General features: G+C 45.1%; 1 protein-coding gene across 1 annotated transcript in view; it reads right to left on the bottom strand.

Annotated features, from left to right (window-relative positions):
* The window catches only part of MARF1 (meiosis regulator and mRNA stability factor 1), a 508142-nt gene that overhangs the window by 219095 nt on the left and 274484 nt on the right, over nt 1–14563 (bottom strand). The gene's annotated exons all lie outside the window — the stretch shown is intronic.

The raw sequence follows: 14563 nt of genomic DNA, 5'->3' as shown, positions 1-14563 counted from the left end.
TTTATGGCACTCCAAAAATTCATAAGAATGAGAACAACCCTCCTTTTCGCCCCATAGTTACAACAATAGGGGCAGTAACTGAAACCATCTCTAAATACCTTGACAAAATACTACGCCCGCACGTTAAAGATATTCCAGGACACCCGGCATATATTTACCTTTATTGAAGGGACCACTTTCAATTCAGACCAACAATGGTTAGTAGTGGTCGAGTCGTTCTCTGTACGATCTGCGTCGGCTCGGATCCCTCCGCTGCCACCAATGTTAGAAAGGCGACCTTAGGGGGAAGGGCAGGGGCTTCCTGCCAGACCACCCCAAGTCTCACCCCTCCTCTGAGAACTGACCGAGCGCGGTCGAGAGGCCTCTGAGTGAGGTTCCTCTCTTAGGATAGTACAGGTCGAACACTACGCCACTACAGACGGACACCACACAAGGATAGGTTCTCGAAGTCTTATCTTAGCAATACAATACAAGGGGATCGAGGGATCCTCAAAGTCTTTGGTAGCTGGGGGAATAGGGTAGCGGGACAGTCTTGGTACCAGTCGGGTTCGGGGATACCCTGCGCTCAGCTCTCAATCCTCGAGCCGGGGTGTTACTTAGAGTCGGGCCGCGGCAGAGCCAGCAAAGCTCCGGAGGTGTTCTTAACGAGGTTGGGCCGCGGCAGCGCCAGCAGGTCTCCAAAGGTGGTTTCAGCGAGGATGGGCCGCAGCAGCGCCAGCAGGGCTCCAAAGGTGGTTTCAGCGAGGATGGGCCGCGGCAGCACCAGCAGGGCTCCAAAGATGGTTTCAGCGAGGTTGGACCGTGGCAGCGCCAGCAGGTCTCCAAAGATGGATTCAGCGAGGTTGGACCGCGGCAGCGCCAGCAAGTCTCCAAAGGTGGCTTCAGCGAGGATGGGCCGCGGCAGCGCCAGCAGGTCTCAAATGAGTTCTTCTCGGTGTCTCGACTCCAGGATACAACTGCCGACCCAGTCCAGGGCTGCCCCAGATATAGGTCTGAAGTCTTTTGATGTCCGGACCCTCGCACCTGGGGGCCAAAGGGGCCGGGATAAGAGCGAACAGACACTCAGCAGGGGGGTGGAGCCAGCGCCCAGGGAGGCAGGAGGGCGATCGAAACCCGGCGTCCGGGGGCGGCTGAAGGCCCATCGAAACTCTCGTCCTCCGTGAGGCGCCAAGTGGCCGATTTACCACCTGGGCGGATCTGGTGCCTCGATGTCGGGGCCGCGGTCGAGGTAGGGACGAGGCCATGAGGCCTGGATGAGGGAGGCCCAAGATGGAGTCGAGGCCTGTGAGGGTGGCCCAGGATAGGTATCGGGCCCGTAGTGTGGGCGAGTCGGAGTCGCCATGTCCTGATGGGGGGAAGAGCGGGGGTCGCCCATGGTGGCGGCCCTCGTGTAGGGTTGGAGAGGGTCTCTTCAGCCCGGAGGACAGGGGCGATGTTGGCCAGGGTCCGCCAGGCGGGGGAAGCGGGACCACGCCACGAGGCCGGTTCCAACAGTTACATTAGACGTAGAAAGTCTTTATAGTAACATTCCTTGCGATGGAGCCATCAAGGCAGTCGAATGGTTTATACAGCTAATGGATATTGATTGTAACATGAATTTCATCTTAGACTGTCTACACATAGTGCTGGAAGAAAACATCTTTGAATTTCGCAATGACCTATATAAACAGATCAAGGGGGTAAGTATGGGCACATCTTGCGCCCCTACTATTGCGAACATTTATGTAGCGTACTTTGAAAGTCGGTTCATCTGTAGCGAAATAGCACCATTTTATGAGACAGTGTTACACTGGGCACGCTATATAGATGATATCTTTCTAGTATGGGATGACAGCACAGAAAAACTAGATGAATTTTTTTTATGGCTCAACCTGTGCGATCCCAATTTACGATTTACATCTACAATTGATAACCAAAAAATAGATTTTTTAGATATTTGGATCAAACATGAGAATGGGCAATTAATGGCTGATCTTTTTGTAAAAAAAGAGTGCACGGAACACACTCTTACACTATACTAGCTTTCACCCGACCACACAGAAAGACTGCATCCCATTTGGCCAGTTTCTTCGTCTCCGAAGAAACTGCACCAAATTAGAAGATTTTGACCAAAGAGCTGAGAACAGGACAAAACAATTCTTAGAAAGAGGATATCCACGGAGACTGGTGAGACAATCATATAAAAGGGCAAGATTTTACGATCGTCAGCATCTGTTACAAAATACTAACATCAAACAAAATGAAAAATTGTTTTTTGTTACACGACATTCCGTCATGAATTAACAGATTCGCCAAATAATCTTCTCCAACTGGCATCTATTAAATGTCAATAATGCGCCATTAGAGAAACCACTGTTTGCATATCACAAAAATAAAAATCTTAAAGACATTGTAGTTAGGTCACGCATGACAGGAAATATGAAAGAGCCAACACAGAAGTGTTGAGGACATGCAACCATTGGTAGGTAACTACAAATGTGGCTCCTGTAAAAGTTGCCCCATGGCCCTGGAAACAAAAGAAATGGAATTCAATGGACAGAAAATAACATCTACGGACATCACGAATTGCAAATCAAAAAATATAATATATTTGTTGATTTGCCCATGTGCTAAAGGCTACGTAGGGGAAACTTCATGTATGCTAGGTGTCAGACTAACTGAACACAGATCAGCAATTAGGACACAAAAAACATCTTCCCCCTTTGGTTTCCCATTTTCTATCAGGTCATACAGAAAATGACATTGTCTGGTTTATACTTGAGAAAATTAAAACCAAAGAAGGGGTAGACCCTGACACTATAAGAAAAAAACGTGAAGTATTCTGGATTTTCCTACTGGACACAGTAACTAGAGGATTAAATCTCGAAATCCAGTGGGAAAATGCCAGAATATAAACAAATGATTAATATCTAATTTGTCTTCAGCCCTAATATAAATTCTCAAAGATAAAATGGAAAGTTCAAATATTGAAAATCAAGTATTGGTATTCTATGCCTTAACAATTTAATTCTTCACATTGGGCCTAAACCGGTATAAAAATATTCAAGACATTAAAATCAAGAGTAGTAGGTAACCTTCTGTTTCTATCTGGGCAAGTGGTGTTTTTATATATATTTTAACAAAAAAGTGACACAAAGAAAAATATCTACAGATAGAAATTGGAGGACAAAACTTATCACCTTTAATACATATAGAAAACATCTATGTAATCATACAGGTGTTGAGTAATAAATATTTGTCTGTATTTTTCCATCTGGACAGCCTAACCTGTGTGATGATGATACTTGTTTATTTCTCCGTCTCTGTAACAAATTCGAAATTTAGCCCTTCAAAGATGGCGGCCGCAAGTCCCTGTTCTATCTCTATGATTTGATGATCATGTAGGAGAGTAGGGTCTGCAATCCTATGATCACCCCAGATTTGTGCTTTTTGCTTCACTGGTTTACGACTTTCCCTGGCTGTGGGCCTGCTAATCAGACCCACAGCCTAGCTGTTCTCTCTCTAAATTGACATGTGTACCTTAGGTGCATTTACCAATTGGTACTGGGCCACCTTATCAGTCCCTGTACCCAGGGCATAGGTGTACCCAGGGCCTACCAGGGCTGCAGCATGTATTATGCTACCCCTGGCTGGCCATCTAAATCTGACACAACTGGCTGCACGACAGCTGGGGCAAGGTGGTGTAATCACCCTTTGCTTTAGATATAGTATTCCTATATCTAACCCTAAAATGGACACATATATTCCTATCAGTCACTCCTATGGCAGGCCTTATCAATCCTGAAGGCAGAGTGCTTGGAATTATGTGAGATGGTGCTCTGGCATGAGCTGAGCCCGTTTGCAGCTTGCGGAATTAAGTCCTAATAGCTGTTCCATGATAACGCGCACCATATACTCTTAAGTGCATTATAATCCTCGCGGTTATTTGCCAACTTTGGTATCGCTTTATCAAAACATGTCGAGTAAGGGGTCATACGAATTGGAATACTAACCCCTCGCCAATTCTGGCGACGGGGTTAGCATTCCACCCTTCTAGAGGGACACAACATGTATGTAACTGTGAACCCCGGTTAAAGTTAACTCAAGCCTCAGCATCACAAAATGGATGCTGCCACCACAGACACAAGTCTGACCTCCTGCTGCTGGGAGTCCTTCCAGCGAGGAGAGCTTGGGCAAAGGGTTTCCTGTCAGGGGCGGTGCTAGCACCATCCCAGACAGGGTTTTGTGTATCCCAGGTAGGCAGGGCTGAGAGGAAGGTGACTGCAAGTGGCACCCCGGTGCTCACTGTACATATGCCGGCTCAAACCAGTTCCAGGGGCACACCAGCCCCCGAGCTGGGGAGAGACCGGACAGGGGAGAGGGGTGTAACCACCCCCTTCCTGGTCCCACCCATGGGCAGGACCTAGTCGCGTCCCAGCCCCTTTCTTTAGAATAAAGGTAGGAGCGGGGACCCTTCCAAATTAGATCATCTTTGAATCCAGAAACTACTTTCCTCGAAAGAAACTCTCGACTTCTTCTCAAGATTTCTCCCTTGTGACTAAGGAGTAGTCACCCTGCATCAGCAGGCACCAACTAAGTATCCTGCGGTTTGCTGCACGTCCTTTCTCCGGAACCAGACCGACCAGCACGATGAGACCCGGACTCCCTGCCCTCTCTGACCTCTACCTGCCTCTACAGCACAGCTGAGAACCGTGGGTGCGACGAGACCAGAGGACCCGGCTATCATCCGAACCAGCACGACACTGACCCAGCACGACCGCCGAGGGACCCTCGAGTGGGTGCACTGGGGTAAGAGAAGCCCCAACCCTAAGCAGCACGAGCACCGAAGTCCAGCCCCCCAGCATCCACCAGATCTGCGTGGGGCCCTTTTGCTTCTGCGTTGCTTGCCACGTTGTCCGGTCACTTGCCCGTTGGCTAGTGACCCTCCAGACGACGTCCTACGTTTGTTTCACCGCTGGTCTAGCTCCTCTAGACTGGCCCTTGTCTCCTCTTGAAGGGGAACTTCCTCGGACCCTCCTGGTCCAATCCAGACGCCATTTTGTGTCGCCACGTGGGCTTGCCGTAGCCAAGGCTTGTTGCCTCCTTCAACGGATCCAGCTTTGCCAGCAGCAGACATCCGACGTGGGACAGCTCGCAGACCTCCAGCCTGGTCGACATCAGCGCCCTGGTCCGTGCAGCAGCAGAATCCAGTGTCACTTCCTCACCTGGCTGAGTGACCTCGTCCGGTGCCATCCTGGTGCCCACCTAATCACTGGCCAGTGATTCAGAACTTGGTCCCCTCTGCTTACAGGTATCCATCTTCACTGATCCATCCTCGGATCAGCCCGGAACATCTTCACTGGTCGCCTGCCAGCAACTTTTACTTCAGGCTCCTGGTTCATCAACGAGGATTCCTGACGTCACTTGAACCCTATGCAGCCGCAGCCCCTGGGCTAGGTAAACCGAGTACCACGGTGCTCCAGCATAGGACCACTCTCTAAGTGTCTAGATCCACTTTCGTTTTTGACCTACCTAGTCGGGTTCGCCCGAGAACACTAACTTTGCATTTACTAGCCTCCATAGACTTTGTCCCGCATTGCGCGTGAGAGTTTCCACTCTGCACACGACGTCCCTAGGCCTCCTGCTTCTAATCGAAGGGTTCAGTATTGTAGGCCTAGCGGTTCTAAAGCCTCTGAGAATAGTTACTTACCTGCTACTAATTTGCATTCCACTTTTGTAGTATATGGTTTTTCGTGCCCTTCGGGCATTTGTGTAAATTGTGCGACTTTCAGTATTTCTTCAAGAGTTTTGTATTGTGCTTAGCACCCTGTCCTCATAAAGAGTCCAGGGTTGTTGTGTTATAAATAAATATCCTTTTATTTTCATAACAACTTGTGTGGTATCCTTTCACTTGGTGTTCAAGGGGTATATGTGATGGTATAACAGCTGGCTTAACACGCCCTCTAGAGTTTAGCCTAAAGACTGCTCTTGTCCATGCTACTAGGATAGCTGGTCTATAAGGTTGACTTACAACCAATCATCAATAAGGGTTGTTTGGACTGATACAAAGTGCTCACTAGAATAGTGAACATTATATATCAGGCCAACTTCTCACAGATCACATGACCGGACTCGAGCAAAATAAAAAACAGCGAAAATCAGAAGCCTTTCTGATGGCGGTTTTCAAGCCCGAGATACGCGGGACTGATTAGATAGACACGGTAAGCCAATACTGGGACAACACTTAAGAACTGGGAAAAAGGAGACTTTAAAAAACCCGCTAGAGATATATTTTTGCTATAAAAACTGAAAATGTAGTTACAAACATGCCTATTTACCGATAACTAAGTATTTTACCTTAACCACTTTTCAGAAACGATGTCTGCCCGCTAAAAAACTACACAACCTTATGGGGATAGGATTTATCTTTCGGAAAGTCGAAGTCTGAAAATATCCCTATAACATCCATATAGTCTGTATGTAGAAAAAATGTTGCACATGCTGTTACAAGCAACATAATATAATTTGATTTCAGATACGTTTGATGTTGACATAATATGAAAGTAACGCCAGGTGTCCCCAAGTCAAGCTGAAAGATAGGTCTTTCGATATAAAGTAAGAAATACCCATTTCTAACTTGTGTCTAATGATTCGATCTGCAATCTATCTCAAAAGGTCTCATATAGAATATATTATTTACTTTCAGCGTGTGTATTAAAAAACATCGATAGAGACATACTTGACTACAATTTAAGCGATTACATTTGAAAATGTTATCAAAACGTACAGGTAGGAAATAAAAAATGCTCGCCATTTAGCCAATGTTGAAATCATAGGATAAATCTACCAACTAATGTTGTTCAATATATGCCCCTCTAGACCTTATAAGTCTATTTGGAAAGAACATACTGAAGTCGACTTAAAAATACGGGATTGTCGAACAACCTTTGTCACTCCACCCTCAGAGAAACAGCTTAATAATACAAAATGTAAGTATCAAAAAAAGTTTGAACTCAGAATTAGACCATTAATATATAAGTTAGATTATCAACTATAGAGAAATGTACCATCATCTCCTGTTTAGTATAGAACATTCTACATAGTGGAAACTAATATATGTGCTATTCCATCGTCTGTCTGTAAGTAAAGACTAAACGATTGTTTTACAAAGCAGAAAGCAGGTATATTGCTCTTCTTTTATAGACTCTGACAAAGAGATAAAGATGGAATGGTCGGCATATAAATAATATGGCATATAAACCAGATATCCGAGATAATATAGGATACCCGTTGTTTTAGTCTACCTTGAACACCTGATTACCGAGCAAGGCGTAACATGACCTAGCGTGTATAGGGCAAGGAGAATATGTTTACGATCTCCCTCTATTCCATTAACTAGAGATCGATCACGCACTCCTATCTCTCCTATCTTAAATTAGGATAAAATTAAAAACAGTTTTAATACTCATTCTGGTCTTTATCTTTTTATATTATATTTTCTCTTTCTTTATTATTATTTTCCATTTTCCTTTTCATTCTTATATCAATTTTTCTATTAATACTCTACTGTCTAAAAGGTTAATAAAAACTGCTATGAAGACAGAATAATGAACTGAAATATAACCAAAATGTTATGAAAATAAAACAATGAAACAGTCAATGTATATATGTAGATATGTCTATAGAAATGAAATACACAATCGTGGAATGTAGCGTTGTAAATTTCACAGTATCTGTTTTCCCAACCTCTTTATGTACTCAAACTAATGATGATCAAAAAACGCATGATGTTGAATTTGATGACACATACGTTCTAAATCTCATCTCTGTGTTGAGAATTATATCATGAAAAAAGAAAAAATCAAATTAGTCTGTGCCGAATGTATGTAATTATACACACTATATTGTATGAAATGATTGTATATATCTCTAACTTTTGGGTACCTTTTAAGTTTAATACATAACAAATAACTTTGTTTCTTCTTTGGTAGTGATGCTAAAAGACGGTGTCCTGATGAAGGCAGCAGTGGCGAAACGCCCGTAGTTTTCATTCTGCCGCTAGCCAGTATCATATGTATCCGCTCTCTAAGTTTAGAATCATGAATGCAAATAGTGAATGTAAATAATGAACTAAAATTTATTTGATATTTTGAAAAATGGTTAAGAAAATAAGAATGATTCATAAACAATCAAAAAACAGAATAAAGATATATTTTTATAAAAATTATTATATTAAGCACTTTCTATTCCTCTGGAACCCTAAAGTAGAGTAGCCAAATGTTTGTTTGCTATTGCTAATTTCTCTAAATTGTGAAAATGGCTTTGCTACAGGTTTGTAAATGCTTTCAATACAGTGGAAATTCCTGTGAGATTACTTTGAATTACTTGGCAGATTACTTTTTCTACTGAGTGTGTTACACCTAGATCTCGCACTGGGACATTTCCTTGAGAAAAGGTAAGTAAGCAATTTTTTATTGCTGTGCAGTTTTTCAAAGTTCCATACAAAAACCAACTCTACACTTAAAACATTTTCAAGGAAAAACAGTCAATGTATTCCTATGGAGAGAAGGAAAATGCTACTTACACAGTATGCATCTGTTACTGGCATTTAGAGCTGTAGATTCACATGCTTTGCATAAGTCTGCCATCTAGTGTTGGGTTCGGATGTTTTTGTTAGAAGCCTTTTCCAGTCATGAGGTGGGTGACTCCTCCTTCGGTTATAGTGGGCATGGGCATCGACGCCATTGTTAGATGGTTTTCCCACAGAGGGTGAGAATGGAGTTAGTAAGAGTAGAACAAATATATCCATGTGTATGTAAGATATTACTGCAACAGGTATAGGTACCCGGGGAGGCGGGCGGGCACATGTGAATCTACAGCACTATATGCCAAGAACAGATGCATACTGTGTAAGCAGCATTTTCCGTTTGAGGCATGTGAGCTCTAGATCACATGCTTTGCATCGACTATACAGTAGTAATCTCCCAAAGCAGTGGCTAACCTGTAGCTGTTGCAGTGGTTTGAAAGAGTGTACGGAGAACTGCCTGGCCTACATTAGCTTGTTGTCTTGCTAACACATCTACACAATAGTGTTTTGTGAATGTGTGAGGTGTAGACCATGTTGCAGCTTTGCAGACGTCAGCTATGGGAATGGTTGGCCCAAAAGAGTGAGCATAATTAGGACGCCTGGGACCGACGGAGCACAGGTTAAACTTAGACCATAACCGTTATTTGGTTGCGATATAGGTCTCTGAGGTCTATTACAGGCCTGAGAGAGCCATCCTTTTTGGGTTTGAGAAAGTATAGTGAGTATACGCTGGTCCCTTGATACTGTAATGGGACTGGCTCTATAGCTTCTTTTTGCAATAGAGAGAGAACTTCTTGTTAGAGTAGGTTCAAGTGCTCTGGTGAAATTTTGTGTGTTTTTGATGAAATGTTTGGGGGATTGTCGGTAAGCTCCAGGCAATAACCAGACTGGATAATTTCTAGCGTCCATCTGTCTGAGGTTATTGTATTCCAGGCAGGAAGAAAGTGAGAAAGACGTCACCCCACGGTTTGGAACGATCGGGGGTGAAGGAGGCAAGTCACTCTTCGCGGGCGAAGTACATGTTGTGTTACCTTTACTTCTTCCCTTTCCATTATTGCCTCAATATCCTCCTCTAAAGTAACTTCTGGACGAGGATGACGGATTGTTAACTCTGTAGGTGGTAGAAGTATTGTCCAAGGATATGTTCTTTGAGCCCCCTCTGTAAAAGGAGCCCCGATTGAAAGGGGATTGCAAAGCTCCCATAGATTTTGCAACCTGTGACCTTCATTTTTTGTAAAGAAGTATCTACTGCAGGTCCGAAGAGGTGTTCCTTATCGAAGGTTAGATTTAAAATGGAAGTATGGACTTCGGGTTTAAACCCTGAAATTCTGAGCCAGGCGTGTCTTAACAGAACGCTAGTATAAATTACGCAAGCTGCATTATCAGCTGCATCCAAAGCACATCTGATGGATATATTAGAAATAAGCTTTCCTTCCCAAATTAAATCATTAGCTTTATTTTTATGCTCATATGGCAAGAATTGGAGCAATTTTTCCAGCTCGTCATGATGAGCCCTTGTCATAACGCACTAAAAGAGCCTGGGTGCTGCCAATACGTCAGTGATTGGCTGCTTGTGCAGCTACTCTTTTGCCAGAGGCATCTATAAGTTTAGATTCTTTGACAGGAGGAGGGGCACCTCCTGTGGTCTTTTGCAAGAGTTAAAGACCACTAGGGAGTGTAAGGGAACTTGACCATTGATATAGATAGGCTCTGTAGGTGCCAGTTCATATTTTTTGTCTACTCTAGGTGCGATGATCCTCGGACACACAGGGTCTTGCGAAATTTCATCTGCGTGTTTAAGCATACCCTTGAGCATTGGCAATGTTCGTGTTATTCTTTGAGAGGAACTTAAGGTCTGAAGACAAAATCTTCTTCAAGGGGCTCTTTGTGAAGTTGGACCCATGATATCCAGCAGCTCTATTAAGTAGCTCTATGTACCCTACATTGTCGTCTGGTGAAGAGGGTTTGAAGGGTATAGATCAGGATCATTGTCTGTAACAGGATCTGTATTGTAGCCAGTCCATGGATCAGGACAATTGTCCCCTGGTACATACCCATCTCTATCCCGGTCATCTTGGTGGTCAGGTGACTGTGGTGTGGTGTATTTGTAGGAGTAATTAATACATTTGGGTCAAAAGGGGAAGGAGGTGTAAGAGGAGGGGGAGAAGGATTAGTACCAAAATTTTTCTTCGTAAGTGGAATGTGGTAAGCTTCCTCCATCTCTGGCTTCTGTTTCACTGGTAGTTTTGCATACATATGTCCAGTTTTTGGATTACTTACTGGTTGTTTCTGTTTCGGGTCCATGTTGGACGGTGGGACGTCGGAAAAGAGGCTCCTTGGATGGGGAGGAGCGGTTTTGTCTCAGCGCCAGAATTTTCGGTGCCAAAAGTTTGAGCGCAGAGTGTTTTGGATCCAAAGATTTAGGTTTGGATGCTGATGGGATGGGCACAATGGCGTGCTTGGATTTCTGTGTCGAAGTTTTAGGTTCGATGCCGAAATGTGACCGACTCTATCCAGAGCCAGAAGGCTTTGACATGTGTTTCGGTGCCGAGCTTGAAGGCGGGGAGTCTGAAACCTTTTCTCGTTGCCGACCTTTGCCTGAAGGCAGAGGAGGGACCGGAGCCTTTTTGCTCAGGATATTTGGGGCAAGGGAGTACTCAAGGTATGCCTACCCTGCGGAACGTCCTATTTCATGTCGGAGTCTTCGGACACGGAAATGTGTTCCTCCTCTTCTTCGGCTCCTTGTGCGTCGAAGGCTTCAAGATCGGAATCTTCTCCAACGAGATATGGCGTTGAGCCACTTTGTTGGTGCATTTCAGGACGTCGAGCCAGACTATCACGGAGCGTCTTCTTGGATCAAAAGGATCGGTATGCGTTGCAGTCCTGTTCATTGTGTTCGGGGGATAGACACAAATTGCACACTTCGTGCAAATGGGTGCGTGGATACTTAGCGCGACACCCGGGAAAGAATTTGATTGGAGTCCGTTCCATCTACTGCAAGCTGACCCGACGCGGTTAGGCCAAACGCCCCACCACAAATGTTCTGATCGAAGACTATGAACCGATATGATACGCAGAGAATGGCAACGCGATCAAGAAACAATACCGTTGAGGGTAGTGGATTGCGCACCGAGCGAAACCCGAGAAACTGTGTCGAACCGGAGTACAGCAATTTATGTCCGAACCCGATGGCGAAAAAAAACAATCTAACAATTAAGTTGATGCCCATGCACACTATCACCGAAAGGAGCAGTCACCTACCTTGTGACTGGAAAAGACTTCTTCGGCAAACAAACAAAGTGCAAACATCCGGACCCAACACTAGATGGTACACTTATGCAAAGCATGTGATCTACAGCTCACATGCCTCGAACATGAAGTTATCGGTTAACAGGTTAGTACTTTGTGGTGGGAGCTGGCATTCTGGGGTTAGAAACAGGGTTTCCCCAGGGTCAAGGATGCACTCTCAAAACACCCTCAGCGGCACTAGGGCGGCCGGGTGCTGAGGCCCAATGTTATCCAATAGGGGATAGGGGGCCTCCGGTTGGTGGCTGATCACGAGCAGGCCACAAGGTTGTGGGAGCAAGATCCTGGGGTCTAGCTCAGGGCAAAGGGGATCCGTTCTAGCACCCAAAGTACACACACAGTGGCGCAGGGGAAGCTGGGTGCAGGGTGCTGGTTTGGTGTTGGGTGCCCTGTTGATTTCAATGGGGATTCTCTGGTTTCAACAAAGACTGCAGGCTGGTTACGGAGATCTTCTGGAGGTGACTACCGGTTGGAGAAGTAACTTGGGATACCTGGGAATGCTGGCACACCTTCGGTTGGGCCACCCAAGGCCGTGGGACTTCCAGCTTAGGGGTGTCTTTAGGCGTTTGATTTTCTTACCAGCTCCGGTTTGAGGGATCCTCCAGAAAGAGGGTGCAGGCTTCGCTGGAAGATTTGAGGCAGGTTAGAGATCACCAGATCTCAGGGCAGGATTGCCGGGCAGACCTCCTCGTGGTGTTGGGCCACTTGTACTCGGGCCATGGGTGTCGGATGCAGAATGGTGCAGACTCGCAGATTTGATTTGGCCATAGCCAGAGTCTGTGGGTGAGAAAATCTGGGGCTCACGGGAGACCGTCTTTTCTGTGGAAGGCAGGGCAGGCCCTCGGGGTTCTTGAGGTTGCTGGCTGCAGGACACATCGGGATTTCGCTTCTGCATGTTTAAGGTGGGGACAGGCTGGTAGGGCTGGGGCCAAGTCAGTGGGAGTCCTCCTCTTCTTAGCCTTGGTACGGCTTCTTCGATCCTTCTTAGTCGGTTCGTGTCTGAGGAGGCAAGGTTCAGAGGTGCCCCTAAATACTAAATTTAGGGGTGTTACAGGTAGGTAAAAGTTGGGACCAATGGGTCCCTTCCTTGGGGTGGGCACACCCCCTAGTATGCCACCCTACAGTGGGAGGAGAGCATATGCCTCACTGATTGGCTGGGTCCCTCCATGTGCAAGATGACAGGGACACAGTTGTGGTTCACCTCGCCTCCACTACCTGGGTTTCAGTATGCAATTGAAACCAATATTCCTACACAAGCGACCCTCCCCCACCCCGCAAAGGCCAGGAGTCTCAGCCAAACCTGCCTAGTCTTTTAGGCGAATAAGAGTAGAGAAACTTGTTTGAAAGTTGCAGGGCCTACTCTGCCTTACATCCTTCTGTCTAGGTCAGACCATTTGGGGAGCTGGTCTACCTTAACAGTTTCAGCAGGTAATTCCCAATGCTCCTATCCCAGCTCTTTATTGTCTTTACCCCATCTTTTTAATTTGGGTTCAGAAGTGCCCACCTCTGTAAATTCTAATTTAGCTAGGGCAAAACCCAGCTTACCCACATGAACAAGCTACATTCAACCACTTTTTGACATCTGACAATGGCCATCAGAAATGGGCAGATATTAAAGCCCATGCAAGCAGACCTTCCCACTATTTTTTTCCTTTTACCTAAGCCTACTAAGGACCATAAACTTTAAAGGAAATAGCTCAAAATGGACAACCCAGTGCAGTAACCAGCTAAAATGTCTATGAACATAAGAAATACCATAAAGGGACCGGCAGAGCTGCTCACAGTTAGGATTACAAAAAAGCATAAATTGCGTGTCTGTCTCACACTTCATCCATTGCTCTCTTCTCACACTTCATCCATTGCGCTCTGTCCAATAACACGATAACCACACCTCGATGGTCACCATGCACGACATAGAAACACTTCTCACACAGGATCAAAGACAACAGACTTTCGTCTACACACCCTACACATGTAGCATGCTACTCATAATCAGTTTTGACAGGACAAGGGAAAACCCAAAAGGAATAGCACTAGGGTCCTTGGGCAGTAATTTATTACACAAGACAGAGGACCCTAGTTATTTAGGATCATGAAAATGATAGACATATACTGGATAGTATATATGACCTTTTACCAGCTGGACAGGAATTTATTAGTTAAATATTTTGTAATGGTTCAAGTATTTCAACATTTATACAAAAGTGGGCACAGCCTGTGACCCACAGGAGACAAGACAAAACAAGTGACAGCAATTTATGTAAAAGCGCACAAGGCGGTCTGTACTATTATTCAGTATAACAGACTATAATTCATTTCAAGAAAACCATTGTTAAAGGCATTTTGTGATTCCACAACAACATATGGTGCTTCTAAGGTCGACGACGTTACGATGCATTTCAGAAATACATGCATCATCATCAGGACAAAAACTTTAAGTCATGTTTGTCTTAAGACTATTTCCTTAATTACATAGCCTTATTAACCGGCCTTCACGGGAAAATTGCATGGAATGGGTAATGTTGGTTCTTAGGTCGGGAGCGCGGCTTTACGGGGCTTCCACATCAGATAATTTTTAGACGTCTTGCTCGATGGCAGGACGGATGGGGTTCTGGCGGTGATCGCTGATCCTAAATATGCTACTCATAATCAAGCACTTTAACTTAGGGGTAGTAAAAGCTATATAATTGT

Source organism: Lissotriton vulgaris, unplaced genomic scaffold, assembly GCF_964263255.1.
Source record: "Lissotriton vulgaris unplaced genomic scaffold, aLisVul1.2 SCAFFOLD_694, whole genome shotgun sequence".
In the NCBI taxonomy this organism is placed as follows: domain Eukaryota; kingdom Metazoa; phylum Chordata; class Amphibia; order Caudata; family Salamandridae; genus Lissotriton; species Lissotriton vulgaris.
This window is presented reverse-complemented; position numbering and strand designations above follow the sequence as displayed.